The sequence below is a fragment of the Varroa jacobsoni genome, unplaced genomic scaffold, assembly GCF_002532875.2.
Source record: "Varroa jacobsoni isolate VJ856 unplaced genomic scaffold, vjacob_1.0 contig03562, whole genome shotgun sequence".
Classification (NCBI taxonomy): Eukaryota; Metazoa; Arthropoda; class Arachnida; order Mesostigmata; family Varroidae; genus Varroa; species Varroa jacobsoni.
Window position 1 is genome coordinate 1 of NW_019215046.1, and position 19,619 is coordinate 19,619.

General features: G+C 41.0%; 1 long non-coding RNA gene across 1 annotated transcript; it reads left to right on the forward strand.

Annotated features, from left to right (window-relative positions):
* The first annotated feature begins 2,607 nt into the window (after positions 1-2,607).
* LOC111272848 (uncharacterized) lies at positions 2,608-18,433 on the forward strand. The gene is made up of 3 exons (XR_002687758.2): positions 2,608-2,741; positions 7,072-7,139; positions 18,353-18,433. It is a non-coding gene; the product is annotated as an uncharacterized LOC111272848 (long non-coding RNA).
* The last annotated feature ends 1,186 nt before the right edge of the window (positions 18,434-19,619 follow it).

A 19,619-nucleotide genomic window follows, 5' to 3' on the forward strand; every position in this document is an offset into this window, starting at 1 on the left:
GAGCCATGGCTTTTCTGAATAAGAATTAAACGACAACGTTTACGGGTGCCGTTAGATGAATGTGTTCATTACCTTTAATTAGTTGATTTTTTCCCTTTTCAGCTGTAGTAAATAAGCTGTGATTATATATTACCGAGCTAAAGGAGAAATCATAATTCCACGCTTCCGCCTTCTCCGATGATTAGCGGAGGCTTGTGACTCGCTACCATTTTTCAGGAGTGAGTGTCCTTTGTATTTAATAATTTATTGTACTAAAGGGAACGATGATACAGTCAGCATTTTAAATGTGTTATCCTGTTTCTGTATTAGAGACGTGCATAACGGTAGCTGCGTAAAACCTCATTAGTGAACAAAGAATTGACGAAGTAAAGATTCCAACAATTCGCTAAAAATCATTTGGCCAAGATGTTAGGGATTTTTGAGATGGTTATATGTTTCCATTAGCACGAACAGAGCTATAGTACGTCGTGCTATTTTTTTTTTTTTCGAGTGACGAACCCCAGAGTACTCCGTAATTATCAATTAATCTAAGACATTCATGCAGTAGTCCAGTGTGTTAATAGATTAAGGTCTGAATAAATACGTGTGACTGCACAATTTTAAAGTTTTATTTCTGGGCACATATTGCTTCGCGTCGACGAGACATTTCAACAACCCGCCAGGTCAAATGTGATGCGTAAACCTCTATTTATACCCTTTTCTTTTACTTGCTTCTTATACGGGTTTTACAAGAAACTTTATAGTGGTCATGAATATGAGACAAACTCGACTTCCGTCGGTAGCTCTAGGGTCTCACAGTCAATCGTGTCGTAATCATCAGCCTCTTACGAAACGACTCAAATCATCTTGAGTCGTTAACTTCAGAAACAGAACAAAAAGTCGTTTGTTATCCAGAATGCTACTATGTCGAGAACGGCAATCCAGGATTAAGCGTAAAACGTTCAAGTAAGTCATCTCACTTAAGTATAGTGAGTGTTAGAAGTTTCTTGCGTAATTTCGGTCGTAATCATATGCAATTAACAGTAGCATATCTGAAGATATAATGCAATATTACTAAATATAATATTATTGAAAAAAAAAAAACAATATCAGACTGTTATGTACGTGATCTGCTCAGTTGCCACCATCGATACCGTCGAGCCAACGTTAATTAGGCAAAAATCTAACCCACTGTCCTTCGAAACTGGCAACAGCGGCCCACTTAAGACCAGAACAGATCGTAATGAAGTGATTGCAAGGTGAAGAATCCGAATAGTTCTTCTTCTATGCGTTTTAAGCTGTCACATTGTTAAGCTGATACGTTTGCTTTTCACTAAATCTTGTCTCTAATATCAGTGATTACCCGGCATAATTGCTACGGGGAATGGCCTAACATATATCTAGCCTAATAAATCACATATGTATGTGAAATAACATGCAGCTACAACAAGATTTACTAGGAAAAATGATTTTTATACTTCATCGGGCGTCACTGATCTGGCTTCCTTTCTCACATGAATATATTGTACATAGTGAAGTCAATCAGAACGATCAGATGTAGATCAACCATATCGTCTACTCCTCCTCGTTTAGTCCTGTTTTCACATTGCATATTAACGTGTGGGTGGGTGGGTGGGTGTGTATGAAATGAAGTAGCAGACAATTAATTGTTTTGAACCATCTCGTCCCGGTTTGATGACGACCTTAATGATGCTGTTCGCTTAATATCGCAAAAAAATGGCGGTGAAAGCTTCTCGTCTGTTATTGGGCTGGGTCTGGAGGTTCCTTTCCTGTAAAGATCTGACTTTGCGAAATGGTAATACCCCGTACTGATGGCCGGTTTATCTTACTGCTTTCTTTTACGAAGAAATGGCTGCCACGGTTAAGATGCCAAGAGGATGTAATATTTCGCCCTCTGTTTTTTTTGTTTTTCTTAACGGGACCGTTTAAATACTTCAACGTATTTGCTCGTCAAACGCGGCATTGCATTTCCATTACCTCTAATTCACGCTAAACAAATACTCCGGCCGCGACACAAATGCGATTGTATACGATTTGAGCCAGACGTAGAACAAACGATAGAGTCGAGCCTTTTTGTAAATGGTTAAATTGTATTAGTAGCCGTTCATATGGCAATCGTATTATATTTGCGCACACACACACACACACACACACACACACACACATATATATATATAGCATATAGTGCATAGTATCTAGAGTACCTATCAAACGCTGTGGCCACTAGTCAACCTAGCTAACTGCCTAAGATCAGCAGGACACAGCCTGGTTGACTCGTGGTTTGACTCGACCCAGGCGCTGACTTCATGTCGTTGTTGGAACAACGTTCGTCGGGTAAATCACTCTTGACAAGTAGAGGTTGTCTGTCCGTCTGCCCGTCTATCTACGTTCACCTGATATGAGGATTTAACGCGCGTCTCTCAATTCCTACGTGTCTGGTTCTCGCCATGCCGGTCAGCCTTCTCCCTGTTATTCTTTTTGTCGCCGTTGTTCTAGCCTTTCATTTCTTTCTCCATCTCGGGCAATCTGACTGTCTACTCTCTCCATTTGCTTTTTGGGCCAAGAGGCTAAAGAACAGCACCATACACATAAGGCAATGCACGCGATGGCCAGGCACGTTACATGCATGACTTCTTTTCGTCTCTCAAGGCGAACTCGAACGCGACGGCGAAAGATGCGGGTACCGGTGGCGAAAAGCAACGATCAGCGAGATACACCGAAAGCCAGTACTACATAAAACAGTAAGTTATCGGTTAAACACTACTGTCGATGCAGACGCTAATGTGACTGCTGCAATTGCTGCTGTTGCGTTCAGAGTGAAGCGGCGATCAAAGTGACCATTAATAGGCTAGCGCACGCAGCAGCAGTGGCAACAACGGACCGCTCAAGGGCTCCCGCTCGACCCGTCACACTAGATATATTACTATATTCTAGTATCCTCTATTATTCGTAGCCGTAGGTTTCTTTTACCATTCGTCACCGTTACTGGGTATCAGATCGCATGGTCAGAATTAGATCACGGCAAAGTGGTTAAAGACGTTCAGCCTGGACGACCAATACCTGCTAAAGGAGACCTAAAAAGGCCGTCTTGTGAGGCAGGACTCGAAGAAGTGTTTGGCGACGATGACAACACCAGAAAGCGGATGAGACTGCTACCGTGGTGACGTAGCGCTAAACGTTGGCGAAATAAAGCTCATGGCGGGTCTATCGAGATGCTTCGTACTGGCAGTAATAGTGGTGACAGCAAAAGTGACGGCGGCATCATCGGACGTAAATGACTCAATTAGCCGTTATGGCCCATATCACGTATCATGCAAACAGATCTCGCATGTACATAGATTTTCCGCTGTGCGATTTCCTTACAGGTACGACGACCTTCGTTTGAGGATTTTGTGTAGCTTGGCCGTATCCGAAGGTCTACACATTTCACATAGTCTAGCGGTGATTAGGGGGGCCATGGTGGCAAAAATAGGAGTGCATCAATGACAGTCGGCAGAATGTAGAGCTGCAAAAGGAAAAGGATCCTCAAATCTATATATAGACAAATAAGTTTGTGACCTCATAAGGAGAGTCGCATGCTTTAAGAACGCAACAGCGGAATGTCGACTCCCATAACACAGATGCATAACTATAGATACTTAGTCTGTTCAATGAAACTGTTTTGTACCACACGACAGTTCTCAAGCCATTTGTTATAAAGGCGTCGGCTCTATAAGGTTTTTAGCTTAAAAGAAGCGTTTCATCGCGTATCATCGCGAATTTACTGTTTTATACGTTTGACTGTATCCCAACTGGCATTCAGGTTCGGAGAAAAACAGGGTCTTAAATCGTACTCAATAACATGAGAGTACCGTTCGCGCTTTAGCTGGCGCAGGGGCTTGCCTTTCGTCGCTATGATGGGTTGAGGTGCTTTGGGCTAGGTTGAAGTGTAAACCCTATCCAGGCGATCGCCGGTGAGGAGCACGTCTAAGGTCGCGTGCGAACGGATTATGTCTAAGCAGCCCGACCTAATATGGCTCGAGACAACCACGAGAATGTTGTCAGCAACTATCCATGGGCTTAAAACATGGCTGCTGTTGCAATTAAGCCCGTAGTGCACCTGTATATTTCACAGGGATGTTGTAGCTTACTTATGTAATAACAGGATTATAAGATAAACGCTTGTTTGACTACCTTTTCAGTATTGAAGTTAGAACTGAACGACAATATTTGTTAGTTAAAATTGTTTCAGCTTCCATTGGCGGACACATGGACAGGTATGATATATTTATAACACGTATAAACAACAGACAAAAATTAGAACGATCGGGTCCCTTGAGACGAATACGAAGGTCGTACTAATTTTACTTGTATTAAAAGATCAGCGAAAGCAAACATATGCACACCGGTATGTTAGTTTACAAATTGCTTCACACTACTGAACGTCATCCTCTCTCTGGCTTCTTGTTTTTTCATCGGTACAGCGCGTCAACCTGAACCCTATGGAGATAGTTGTTTACTCATCTGCGTAGACGCATGTTAACGTTCGTATTGATACGAAACTGTCAATAACATCCTTTATTCGATTGCGCCATTAGACGCCGGTGCTACCTACTATATAGCAGTGGTTCCGGTGTATTTTTGTGCTATAATTTCTGGTGCCGTTTTTTTCTTTCTCGTCGTTCTCCTGTTTATCGTTTGTGAAGTTCACTCAGCTGGCCAAGAACATCAGGCGCATTCTCGAATCCAGTTTGGTCGTATATAAACCGCCGCACGCTTCAGCCACCTTGGCACAGAAACTGACACTCTAACTTTGACGGTGGACGCTTTCAAGCTCCGCTCGAACTTCTACAAAAAATTTAGTTCTGCTCAGTCACTTTTCGAATAGAACATAGTGAACGACCGTTAGTTCCACACTGTCGTAAAAAACAGGAGCAGTCAGTTTTTACTAAGATTAAATCTATTCGTGTAGATGCGCCAGGGTATATGGCCGAGCTAATAGCGATACGGGCGTTCCGCGTCATGCGATAATCAGCGAACATTTTATCAAAAAGTTTCATTGTAATTACACGAAACAATGGACACGCGCTCCGTTTAGGACCACGTTCAATGTGTATGACTAACATTTTATATGTGTGAATAGTCTACATGAGAGCCTTTGAGATTTTTGGCATGAACCCGATTTTCCCCCAGACACGTTAGTTCCGCTATATTAATTACAAAAAAAGAGATACGACAATCAGAGCCGTCGTCGAATTGATCAGCGCAACATATAGAGAGAGGCATCTAGATAATGTGATTGTGTCCCAACTCCTATTAGAACCTGACGCAATTTGAATGCCGTCAACATTCAGCTAGTTCACATTACGACGTTACATTAAAATTAGATTTTTCTGTCTCTTTTTTCTAAAAAAAACAGATTAAAAGCACTGAGTCAGCGATCTATTCGTTTCTAATAGTAGTTCACGTATCGACTATGCAGTATTTCTCCGTCTATTGAAATTTATAGCCGCCAATGTGCATGCTTAACTGTTGCGCTCACATCACTATACAATAGTTACCCCTCTGATCTTTGTCGCAATCCAAAATCGTTCCTATGATAACGACATTAACGTTAGACGATTGGTATCGTTCCCCGGATCGGAGCCACCGAGAGCAGAAACAAAAAAAAGAACCTGAAAAAACATTGAGAGCATATCCTTTGGGCGTCCTTCTGACTATAATGAATGTGGGATAACGAATTCTCCAACGGTCTTCGCTAATCTTACGAATAGTCATATACTAGAACCAAAATTCATCGATTCAATCAGAACGTCGCGTATAGGCGTCCATGAAGAATGTAACCACAAACATCCTGGGTCAATACGAAATACTCGACGGTTTGTAGGAATCTACACCCGTTACCAGACGCATTAGAATCGTCGAGGACATATTACTTACTTCAATAGAACGCTATAAAACAGGATATCTTTGGCGCCGGATGGGTTAGGTTTAGTTCAGTGCCTGTTCTCCGTACAGCGTCAGGAGATTATTTAGGTACACTGCCTGTTACCTATTCAGAGATATATACTCCTATGTGAGAGCTTTTGCCTATGCTGATGGCGAACGTAGGACCTTGTTGAGAAAGCAGAACCCTTTGTTCGGCACGGGTCATGAAATCGTGACCAACGACCACATGGCAGGGCTAATTTTCCGCTTCTGTTTGTGACTACTCGAGATCTCTTCTGCTGCCAATTGCGAAATTCATAGATCGCCTACTTACTTATGGGTCTACACCTTAATATCTCTCGAAATGTTTCAACGAACATACGATGCTATTTGTGCAATGGCGGGCCTCTATAGAATCTCTCGCTTTTCTGGAAACGTTTATTGTGTGTGTATTACAAACGCGTTCATATTGTGAACGAGTTTTTACTATAGCCATATCATAATTGCAGAAAATCTTCTATGAATGAAAAGCTTTTTTCGACCATTACGTCCGGTCTTTGATATCAAATAAACCTTAGACACTTCAACAAAGCGTAGTGTAGGATACTTGTTTTTTTACTAACAATAATTTCGTCTACTCCTAGCTACTTATTCGTATTAACAATAGGACATCACTCTCAAACGCTACCAAATGGTATATTTTCATTTCTCTCTAAATATGCCTATGACATCACGGCGAAACGCTCTAGTGTATTACCCGCTGTTTTCAAGATTTAGTTTTACAAGGTCTTCGAGATCTTCTTAACCTCATTGTTTTGAATTTTGTGCTCGGTATCGTCGTTCGGCATTCCATCGGACGGCTGCACCCAACGAAGTCTGTCTATACCTGGGCTGGAATCTAGACCACAACGTGTCCCTAAGATGTTAAATATGCGTACGCTGCAATTGTTCGAAGACTTGAACATCTACTAATTTATAGCTATTGCCAAAGATAAGACAAATACTATCTTCTCTAATTAGTTCGGGCTTTGATATTTCACTTGAACTTGGATGTAGCACACAGTAGACTTTGTGACTTTTTCAATAGCCTTCGTCACTGTAGCAAAAAAAAAAAAAGACTAGAATAATCTTTTGCTAACTAACGTATTATGTGTTATCTTTCAGGTAAGCATCAACACAGTGTATACGAAATTATCTGGACGGTTGGCACCCTGAAAACTCCGCATTTTCCGGTAAACACAAACATCACTTCCGTTTCAGTAATGTAGATTATCAAAGATTAACATCACCAATTTTCAGTCAGTTCCATGTTAAATTATTTAGTTATCTATCTTGTGAAATCGATGTTAACGGGACGGATGAATACGACATAGGCCATTTTCTATAATACCATTGCATTAAGACGAAGTGTGAAGGTATCGATGTATTTTCCAGCCAACTGGAATCGGAACTGGGCATAATTGTTTCAATGTCTATTTCCGGCTACTATTCGCGGACCCCGCGAGAGGCTATGCACATTGCCTCACGAGTCGAGAGCTTGCCTACGTCTACTCACGGCCCACGATTGCACCTCGATTGCCCCGAGGCTCACGAGTAGACCGGCAGGCAGGCAGGCAGGCAGGCAGGCGGAAGCTAACAGATGCGCAAAGCAAGTTTCAGTGCTGTCCGACTATCTGCCATTGAGCTTGCTATTGGTATCGCTTTGCTGCCACTTTGCCTAATGGTACCCGTGAGTAACATTGTTCCGAGGCCTGATAACAGGACAGATATTGTCGTACAATCGCACTTGTTGTCAAGGGGCAGCTATTTGTAGATGCGCAGTAGAAAACAATTTACAACGTTACGCGCATGCACTTATACAACGCTTGCCCTGTACCTATAAATGCCAACGTGTCTAGGTATATACGTTATATATAGGCTATCAACGCATGTGAACAGACAATGCCCTAAGATGGAAATAAAATCCATGCCTACATGATGGCCCTTAGCAATCGGTTCTGACCATGAAATCACACTCGGCTATTGCACGTTTCTATCTTTTATTGCCGAATTCCAGTGTGATACATAGCAAAATATGGTCTCCTCTGCAAAAAGTAACATAGCCTTGTTATTATAAAGACATATCTATGCAACAGTCGTAAATAGCCCTTTTAGTCGTGTCAACGGAATATTATTTAGGTACATATAAATTACTATATATTAAGCTAATCGTTTCATTCCGCCTTACTCGGAGCTACCTAGGCCGTCCTGTCCTTTGCCATTTGATCTCAGATCAAAAACATTAGCAGGTGCTACTGTTGTTGCAGATATCAGAGAAATACACAGAACTCTCTGATATTTGCATCGATCAATGACAAAGTGGCCCTTTGTTTGTCGGCCGTCATTGTTTTCATCTTATTTTTATTTCATCTACGTGCCACGATCGATAGAATATCGACAAATGCACAAATATCATAATGTAGCTGATCGTTACTTTCTATATCTAGTATTCTTCCTTATATATAAAAGTGCGGTTGTGTTGTAATTGGTTAGTAGGCCGGCGCAGGTGGGAACATTTTTTTTTTCTGTCTTTCTTTCCGATTTGCTCGCTCCTGTTTAATCGCTGCTCTCTGCCATACATCTGTTTCTTTTTCAATGTGCTATTCTATACGAGATTTATGCGTGATATAAAAAGATGTCGGTAGAGAATACGAGGTAAGTGCAGTAGTAGAGTATTCGCGTGCTGGGAGAGCTTCGTCTGGCCATTTTCATAGCAGGCTTGCATTTCTGTATCCAACTCGTCGAGTGAAGGACGATAGTAAAAATCTGCTCGTTGCGTAGTGACAAAATGCGGACCTGTTAGAAAGTTGAGCCTACGTGCAGGTCCTATGTTCTTTTTACTGCAGTCGTTATAACCAGTAGAAAAATTCTCGATGTTCCTTTTTCATCAAACATATCTAAAGGCCAATTTCTGTTTAATTTGTCGCATGTCGTCTTAGTCAGCGAAACTAAAAGGGCTCCAGTGTAAGAAAACGACCGGAAGCGAAAGTGTTACTATAAAAGCCAGCCACTTTAACGTGTGTGCAAATGTTTTTTTCTTTCGACAAACGGCTAATACACCTAATAGTAAAATTGGTTCAGGTGTTCTTCAGGTTTTAAAGTCATCAATATTTGCAAGTAAATGGCTGCCAGATAAAACTATGTCGAAAATAATAATAAATCAGAAACACTACCAGATTTAAGTCGCCGTGTGTTCTAAACATAACCCAAGTACTACTATTTACGCATGAAGTGATCAGGAGTATTTTTGCAAGTTATCTTCTTCTTCTTCTTCACATTCACAGATTATCAAGAAGAGATCTATAGCGAAGAACTGTTATTACAAACGTCGCTCGCTGATGAAATTGAATTTGCAAAGCAAATAATTCATCAGAGCCTAGAAGGCCGCTGTCTTCGAAGATCTATTAACATTTACAAGTAAAAGAGATGCATCTCAATACATGTGTGTATCAGATAAAGTTTTACTGTGGTAACGGCACTCTACTTTTCAATATGAAGTTGTTGTGTTTGAAATTACCTGTCAGTACTACGTCACTACCATTAAACGGGGCTTGCAAAATGAGAAAATGATCATCGATGTCGAAATCACTATGATACATGGATGATATTACTACGGTACAATTCTAAGAAACTATAAGATCGACATAAAGACGAGGAGCAGGTACGCAATGTAAGCAACAGCAAATAGCTGATGCTCGTAAAAAAAAATTTTACAGATCATTTCGTACGATGACATCGTGCTCATCCAAAGAAGTACGTACATGCAGAAATGTAGATATTTAGACATAGGCATAGTTTAATCATTCACAAATAGAGATTGGCTCCAACGCCCCTTATGATTTCATGCTGCACTATATTAGTAGCCAGCGGTTTTTACGATAGTTGATGTAATTCAATTAGCCTACGTAAATTGTCGAATCTCGTCATCCTGAACCATTCAGATGTCGCACCCCTGATCGACTGTGGCCTTAGACAAGGTACACGTTAAATTAGCCGCTGCAGATCACAGCGTCTGTTCAAGTTAGCACGGGATTTTCAAGCTTAGTTCACGCAATTTGGCCTAAAGCAAGCTCGGCGGCTCTTTCTGGGCGAGCTAAATGGTGAGAGAATGCCGTGGTCTAGGTGACATATCAGAACGCCTGCGAGCGCGTTGCCGTAGTGACTATAAGCAATCATCACATTGGTTCAAATCTCAGCGGTGGCAAAAATTATGACTACTTACTCAGGAACACAAGACATGAAAGCAAAATTATTATCGCCATTTCATAGGTCCTCATGATAGCTTAGTAGGTAACGGATAACCTGCTAACCTTAAGGACACGTTCGAACGAGCTTTCGTTCCATGTTAGGAGCCAACCAGCCAGACAGCCATCTGTCTGACGGAATGCCCAATGGCGATACCGGACATGGAACTCGAAGCATAGAGAAACAAGATTCGCCACGCTTCCGATGGCAGCAATTTAAATGGGGGTTCCATTCCAAATGGGTGGGGGGGGACTTGTTGACCTAACATGAATAACTTCAAATGTCACGTGAGAAAATTGTGGAGACGAGAGAAAAAAAGGGCTAACGAAGGCAGTTTGCGTTTCACACGCGGCTTCATCGAGTCACTCGGCCTTTTACAGCCGTAGGAATATTTAAAGTTTTATTAGGCCAATTATCAAAACAATGACAATTCGACTACGTCCTTTATGACGTATACGCATATTTATAATTTGATTTTATTAACGGAGATGGTACTTGCTTGTATGTACTTCGGCCTGACGGACATTATTTCCCGTGTCCTGTACGGTTGTGAAGGACAGTTGCTTTCGGGACACGAGTTAACATTTCTAAAGGCGTAAGAGGGAAACAAATGATTGATTATAATTATCGTACATTCGGCCGCCATTTCCTTTGCAGTAAACTAATACAACAAATACTACTATGGTCAACAGTAATCATCGTAGTGGCGGTTCATTTGAATTGCTAATGAATAATCGGTGTTCGCGCAGTTTTGACGCCACGAGCTAATAATCTTCTGAGCATTATCAAAATGTTCGCGCATAACGAAAGCTAGAGTCCATTATCGAGAAGTGCACTACCTGAGCCACCGGTGCTGCTCAGTTACGTCGTACGGAATTCCGGTCTCTTTGCTCTGAATTCTCTTCCGCTTTTTCGTTGTGCCTTTCCGTTTCAGACAAACTTGGTTTGTTGAGAGAAGGAAAAGGTGGGGTGGGAGGAGCGGTTTCAGTGTCGTGACTGCGTAAGGCCGGCAAAAATTAGGTTTTGTGGGAAAGACGTGGGGCCTTAGCAAAGGCCACCGCAAGCAGTGGCGTGGCCTCTGTAATGCGGTAATGAGTGCTCGTAGCACGGGGCGGGTTAGGGTACTTTCGCTGGGTGGTAGTACTGGTAATAACAATGACGACGACCATGATGATAATGATGGTAATTGAGGCAAGCAAGGAAATTTGGGACACTGATCGACTAAACAATTTGTCCTCTCATCGTTGTTGTTGTTGTCGTCATCTTCTTCCTCCTCCTCCTCCTTCTCGTCCGTGGCAAACCTTATTACGTCTTCATTGGTAATTATCCATTTGGATCCTATCTTTATCGTGCACTCTGCGCAGTTTTTATCTGCTTCATTCGTAAATTTATTAAGGATAAGGTAAGAATAAATCCGAATAGTTGTTAAGACGCAAGCATCAATCCCCGACAATAAAAACTAATTTTAAAAATTTATATGTGTATTGCGCGTAAGTATACTGTCGAGTACATTCTCAGGATACTCGATATTTATTTACATTAACCTTGTGTTTATACCTGCTTGGACATCTACATGTCGAATCTGTGCGTGTGTCCTATTTGCTCCTCTATAAATCAACTTGATTCGTCATTTGTAAAAGCTTACAATACTTTGTTTTACTAAAGCCTGCATCATAATGACGTGGGACGACTTCGTCGACCCGGGCATACGTTTAGAAGCCCCCTGTTACTCGCAAAAAAATCAATACGTGAATGACTAAATAATCTTTCAGACAAAAAGAATCGGAGATGCGGAGGGCTTGTTTACGGCTTTGATGGCTATTTCCACAAAAACTGCTCAAGTGGCAGAAGACCCTGTAGAAGCAACATTAGTAGTAGCGCTTCAACAGCTACTTCTATCACAGCATTTACGACCAAACGAGAAAAGGATTTGTAGCGTATTGCTTCCACCCTTGTAGTCATCTTGGTTTGCTCGTAGGGGCGTCTCGTTTAACCTTTCTTCATAAGCAAATACGTTCGCGTCTTCTCCTGGTGTAACAGTTTACGCGGTGACTACACACTGAAATATATGATTCTACCTAAGTAATTACATATAGAAGTTATTTCTGTGTGTGTTATTTGTCTCTGTGCCTGTCGTATGACCCTACTTTCATTATTGGTTTAGGACAGGAAGTAAGTTTGTGTGTGTATAAACGAACTAGTATTTTATACTTACAAGTCATTTATTTATTACTTAGTTTCGTGAAAATCGTAAGCAGAAATTCACTACGGTTTTCAGGCTGCAGCCTCTATAAGCCGTTACCACCGAAGGACTATTTAAAGGCTATGATGTTTTATTATGTACAATGAATCAGTCGGCATAGGTTCGTTTGAAATGAATACTCCGTCCATATGGCTGCCGGTCGGTGGCAATTATCAGCGTGTTTCTACCTTTTCGACCTGGTAGTTGTACACTTCCTGGATTCTTTACGCTCTAATATATATATATATATATATATATATGTGCTAGTAGTAACTGAGGCGAGAAACAAACCCTTCTGAGCTAAATCTCACCTAAATGGCTTAAAGGAATACTTAAACATGAACCTCTTCCTAGACACTCAGGACAATACTGGTTTGAAGAATTACATATTCAAACTAATGTAAGAGAAACTATTGGATGAAAATATTAGAAATCCAAGGATAATTTCGAACCGCCATTTTCTCGAGTCTTAATGGAAACACAGCTGTATACATGTTACAGTTAGTTCGAGTGATAGATATGAAGCTTATGTTAAAGGTCAGGGCATTAATCGTTTATACCTTTTAGGGTTACGCATGAATCATAAATTTAGCAGTAATGTTCTGTGCTTTACTATGATGCTTATAAGGATGCCTCAACCGTAAAATGGCATCGAGAAGACTCTATCTATCGTTTGGGTTAGTTCAATTTCCTACACTTCACTTTCGACTGGCACGCATTGCAGTTTGAATTAGTGCCGCATTTTTTGATACAGCCTCTAGCTCAGACGGGAAATTAGCTCTACGCCTGCTGAAGTGCGAGTATTCAGATGCTATCGCTGAACTTCGTCCGTTTTCAAGAGTGACCAGTTTCCTTAGCTCAGTATCCGCCACAATGTAACGTTGCTGTTACCTAGAAGTACTGTTTTTCAGTTTCGGCAAACATAAGGAACAGGTGCGCAAATCGTTGCTCTGTGTACATCAGGACACGGAGAAGACGTGCCGCTTTAACAGACTGGCCAGTTGCTAGAATGTAAAGGGCCTTTGGGTATGTGTCTTACCCCACTGCTGTTGTTATTTCTATACTACTGAAGCATTTGAAGTCACTTACAACGCGCTATATATATATATATGCCTCATGCATTTAGTAAACAGATACATTAGACATGTCTGGATATGTCTTGTAGTAGTAGTGTATCGGAAGGTCTGTTTGCTAAATAGATGAGGCTGCTAGTGCGAGTGCACACTATAGGCCTGATGCGGCCTGCAGTGGTGATCGTCACGCAGCGGGCCATTCTGTTTCCTCCGATGCAGGTAACCCGAAATGGCACAGGAAACGAGTCAGGCTCAGAATGCTGAGGTGGGAGGCCTTGCCAAAGCTCGTAAGACTCAAGCTGCTGGTAGGCTCTAAAACAACCTTATCAGGCGTACAACAAACTGACTTAGCGTTATGCCTTTCCTATTGCATAATACACATAAGGGCTAATTATATTGTTGCCGATATCGCAGTAAAAAAAGCTAAGAATAAGCAAAGTCTTATTTTACACACGTTTTGTTGTATACAACTGATAGACCATAATTAACTAACTGTTTATTGTTATTTCTATAAAGCCAAATTTATAGCAGCGGCTTCATCATGTCTGAGGACAGAGCTAAATTTCTGCAGTCATATGGACCCTGGATTTCGATAATAAAATATGACCAGTCTTTTACCTTTTTCTATTTTTCTTATAGACTCTCTAAACATGCCCTATGTGGAAGGGCATTAATGCCCTTCCACATAGGGCATGTTTAGAAAGTCATTCGACACGTCAGCTTGTTATTTCCGCTAGTAACGAGACATACGATCCACATTAAATTATACAGGACATATAGAAAGATTTTTGCCAAAAAATATGCTAGATAAGCGCATCGTGATATAGATAGTTAGCCCTTTCAACTGGCGATGGTCAGGTATAGATGTTCAAAATATGTGCACTCTATTTCGAAGGGAGCGCAGTAGAGTGATGCGAAGATTATGATATCCAAATACTATTACGCCGCTTTAATGTTGTCATAACTGAACTACGACCATATATAGAACACGTGATCGTCGACATCCTTCCTACAAGTCTATCCGTCAGTTGGCTTGTGGTAAAGACCAGTGTCTGTGCGTTTCAAGTGTACAACGTAACAACGCTCACACTAGGCGACGTAACCAAGCGGCAAGCTGATATTGAGAAGCTAATTTAATTAGAAAGATGGGATCTCTTGGTTTTAGCAGACGACGTTTCCTTTTCCCTGCCGCCATAGCTACCGGGAACTTGTTTTGGCAATGGGTTCAATCTTATTTTCGTTTTTTTATTTTTGTTAGGCTGTTCATTTAATTATGCACGTCCCATTGTATTGCTGGTTAAATCGACAGGCATATTCATTACCGCTGGTGTTGTACACAGCGCACCAGATGCGGTTTTGTCTCATTTGGTGAATTGCTACATTTTTTGGTAATGGCGTAATTATTTGATCTTGACCGTTATTTGAGGGCATTTGAAGGGTAACGAGCGCGTTTTCTTAATTCAGAATCGAAGTAGCCTATGCATGAAAACAAATTTCCTAACGCTTCTTCGTTTAACCGAAACAATGCATTGTGGGGTAACTCAGTAAGCCAGAAGTGCGTAGTGAACCCCAGGGGAGCCAATAATTATACCCATAGTCGTTTATGCACTTCTCAATCTGTTCTCAGTCGCTATCCGTCAGAACGGGGAGGCACGGACCGCGTTTACACTAAACCTTAACAAAAAGATAAATGACCATTTGTAAATCTCAACAAGACTGGTTTTACTAATACGAAATAAAAAGAAAAATGTTGTAATAGTTTTGGTAAATATATGATAACACAATATAATAATGATTAGAGGGGAAAGTGACAAAGAATGGCGAATATAAGAATATGCCTTACTCTCTAGAGGCCTATGAGGTTTAAGGTTTTGAAATATGGCATGTTTATCCACACGGAACATAGAAGAGTGCGCGCTCTTCGGGCTCCCGTTGTTCCCGACAAATCTAAGGAAGCTAACATGACTGTCAAAGATCTTTGAAGTACTTTTAGTTTGAACGAGAGTATGGAAAGTTCATATTGTAAAACGTTTACGCTAAGCCTAAGAAGTGCGTACGCTTGCCGTAGAAACGAATAAAGATATCATTAAAGATTTCAAATGCTTTTATTGTATAATAATTTCCTTGCTATGAATAATGTGTCCCTCTTGTGTGTTTCCTGCGAGACTATACCGTTTAACATATAAAAAATACGTTTTTAGTCTTTTTTATTAGTTACAAGTTCGACAATAGTAGATCAGGGCTCATTAACTGATGTCGCGATAAGGCACACCCAAATATCTTACCACTTTGATCAAGAAAAAGAACAGGCATTCTATACATTTTACCAACAGGTACGACGCTGTACTGTATTCACACAAAAATCAGTTGATGCACCGCCTGACCCCCGATTTCCCCTCTGTATTAAGGCATCGGAATCGGTTGATGACGATGTGCAAATCTTTCCTGGAATTCCAGGAACAACAAAAGTTAGAATGATTCTATTCATATTACTGTTTACAGCGATGTTTTTGTCTTCATCAATTTTATTTGAATATATTCTGACACACTTTGCCACGAGAATTTAACCAGTTACTCCTGTTGTAACTGCATTGGTATTCAAGTTATGAATAACTGTAACACCATTACCCTACACCAGATAGTAGTGCTAAAATCAATAGAATTGGTATAACAATGGCACACGTGTCTACTATAAGATGGCTGCGCTAGGGACTTATTCGCGCAGGACGGGTCCTTTACGGCCGAGTTTAGCCATCATCGTCAACACTTTTCGTTGCCGTTCATTGTTGTCTGTTATCGCCGACGCCCCCATCTTCTAACGAGTCCCCTTCTGTCCGCGTAATATAATCAATTACACCCGCTCTTAGCAATACTATAGCTCGGGACAAAATGGAGAAGTGCAACCAGAAGCAAGACTGTTAGTCATGTTCTACCGTTGCTCCCCGGCGTGAATTGTAACCGGGCGGCCAACGTAATACGCTCGGACAATTCGACGCGAAAACGTATCTGTCTTTTTCTTATGTCTACGACTTTATATATATATATATATATATATATATATATATGAGAGCAGAGATACATGTTGTGTAAAAGGAAATTTATAAAGAAAAACATATGAAGACAGTGAGAACAGAAGTGGATGACCAGAACGATTAACGATAGCAGCGCGGCAGCGAAGTACCCGAGGAGTTGCCAAGAGTAAAAGCGTGTCTTATTAATGGAAGATAAATGCGTTTTTTTCACTATTAGTATCTGGATTAAACTAGTTCCTCTAGTACGCTGGCTGGCTTCCTTAAACTTGGACTGTGTAAAACATGATTTTGACACGAGTGAATGGTACGCGTCTGCACGTCCCTCATCGTGAAACCTCTGAAAAGTAGAGAATCAATGAGTCTAGTGTATCCTGTTTGATGGTATCGCGGTAGGTGTGAAAAAATAAATGATAGAAACTGGTGGGATTTTTACACTGGGTCAAAATGGAGAACATGCCCAGCGAAGAAATCAACAGTCCCTGCTCGCTCCGCTTCCTTTTTCGTTCGATGGAGGCGTATAGTACTGACGGTTTGGGTTTTTCTCTCTAGGCTGCAGACTATATCTAGCACCAAGAGCGGGTAGCCGTTATAAACACTAACAAAGGGTCGAATTCTTTTCCGTTCATTTTCTGTATTTATTATTGTCTATGCTTGTACACAAATTCAGTGATTTATTGAGTACAATACATTTGGCTTTGCCTTGTGTGCAAACACAAAAGCAATACTTCACAAATATCTAAATTTACATCAAGCTTGCGTATCTATTGCAACTACCATCATAGCAAAGATTCGCGCATCCATACGAAAAGTGTCACAAGGTGCTCGCAGCGATTATTTAATTTACAATTTTGATTGAATATCAATTAGCAAACTATTTCAAACTTGAAGCGAGAACTTACCTAGTTTCCAAAGAAATAGAAAAAAAAAAACTCAGTGGTATTAAACACAGCCACTGAAGTACGCTAATCGTACCGCCATTAGTTGATTAACATGTTTACTCGAACGCATCATTTGGGGCTAAGATTTTTAGTACCCCGATTGAAGCCTTTAAACCTATTATTTATCTGTTTAGTCCGTCAACATATCTTAATAGTGCGTAGTATAACATAGTATTATTAGTATAACATGGCATTGTTCTGTACTGAGGTATAGACGAAAAACGTTCACCTGCCTTCGCCAGGGTAACGCTAACATACTTTATTGTAACAAATATTAGACGCACGCTCGTCGAAAACCTCCAAAAAGGAGCGTCGTATTTCTCGTACATCGACAGGCAGCTGACTACTTGAACTTCTGTTACTTATGGAATAACTTCCGGGTACGGGTAACATAATTTTTGCTCCGGCATTCCTTAATCTGATTGCGGTACTTGTTTCTACACGGTCGTTTGGCCTGTCTTTATTGTACTAACTTTAATAATATTTGCATCCAATGCAATAATATCCGATTAGATAACGGTATAGTATCTAAGTGTATTAGTTGATGGTTTACTATATTTTAAAAAACACAGAACATTCGAAGAGATAAGATGAATAAAAAAATATCAATTATATACAGACTTCTTCCGGCCAGTCCTCCTCGATGTGTGTATGGTGATTTTCTATCTATCTCATAATGAATACGAGCATTTTTATCGTAGTTATGATCCTTTAGGGCTCCGGCGTTTGACAATCAAGTCATTCACACCAGACTCCCCCTTAACGGTAGACCAAGTCGCCGTTGTCTTAATATCACGAGTCCTAATAATAACAGCAAAGGCAGCGACAACAGTATCTGACGCGTATGAATTACCTCATTTTCTTTAAAATTTCTAGTGAGACGAAGACGAAAATGCGCTGAGCAGCAATGCAAAATATAACAACCAACAGGCTAACGGACATCGACGCAGAGGAAGGCTGGGACGCGAAGCAACGGGTATGGGTCGCGCTGTTGGCAATTTCTCCCTTCGTCTTTTGCCTCTTTCAGCTTCTTTCATTCGTGAACTCCTCGTTTTAGCCCTCTTCTGTTTCGTCTTAATTCGTGTCTGGTGATGACCAGGCCGTCTGCAGCCATAACAACAGAAGCTTTGACATTCTCAAAAAGTAATGTGATAGAAAATGGACAACAGAAGTATAGAGCTCCATTATTTAGATCAACGAAAGCAATAAACTGCATCCTTCAGTGTTTTACTCTAATAGTCTTGCCGCCTGGTATCTCTGTTCCTACCGACCTGTCATAATTCAGTAAGCGAAAGGCAAAGAGCGCGAGGCAGGCGATTATTTTGTTAGCACCTACTACGTTTGAGCATTGCAGTATCACACGGAAATCTTCATCGACTACACTCAGTTGTTCCACTTTTTATAGAGTATTTCTAGTTTTATCGAGTTTCCATTGTTTTCTTTTCTTATCATTCTGTTACCCTTAGTTGATGTCTTCTGCGAACGATATCAGGGAAGCCCTCGTCGCCGTATCCCTCCACACTTTTGCTATCTTCTGTTCGGTTCGTTGTGATGAGAACTGAGCTAAAACATAGTTCTTCGGTGCATCGAGGTTTTCGCGCTACGAAGATAGCCTTCATTTGCGCCCGGTACCAAATTTGCCTGCTCGACAGTCAGGTCGCCCCCAGCGGCACTGAGCTTCAGTGGTGCATCGATAGTGACCACTGCTGCCACCAATGCTGGTAAACGGACTCAGCTGACACTGATACAGATGCCATGCGCACGTCCATGCGCAAAATACGTTTGTTCCTCTGTAAGGTTGGATAATAAATGTAGACAGACAAAGGTAAACGGCATCGTCAAATGCTTGTGGCTTATACATTATGCGTGTGTGAAGCTGCGCGTGACGCTAGCTTATGTATGCCTGTATTCGAAGGGCCAAAATTTGTTTGACCCGTAGACGGACGCCAAATGGTGCCTTTTGAGTAAATGCGAACGAGACACCAGAATAGCGCCGTGACAAGACACAGATCTCGCAGGCTTAGTTAAAAAAAATGGTTGACGTAAGGCTCAGAAATTATCCAAAATGAATGACGGCAGTGAGTATAAAAATTATCTCTATCTGTAATAGATTATGATTTCATTAGTAGATATACAGATACTG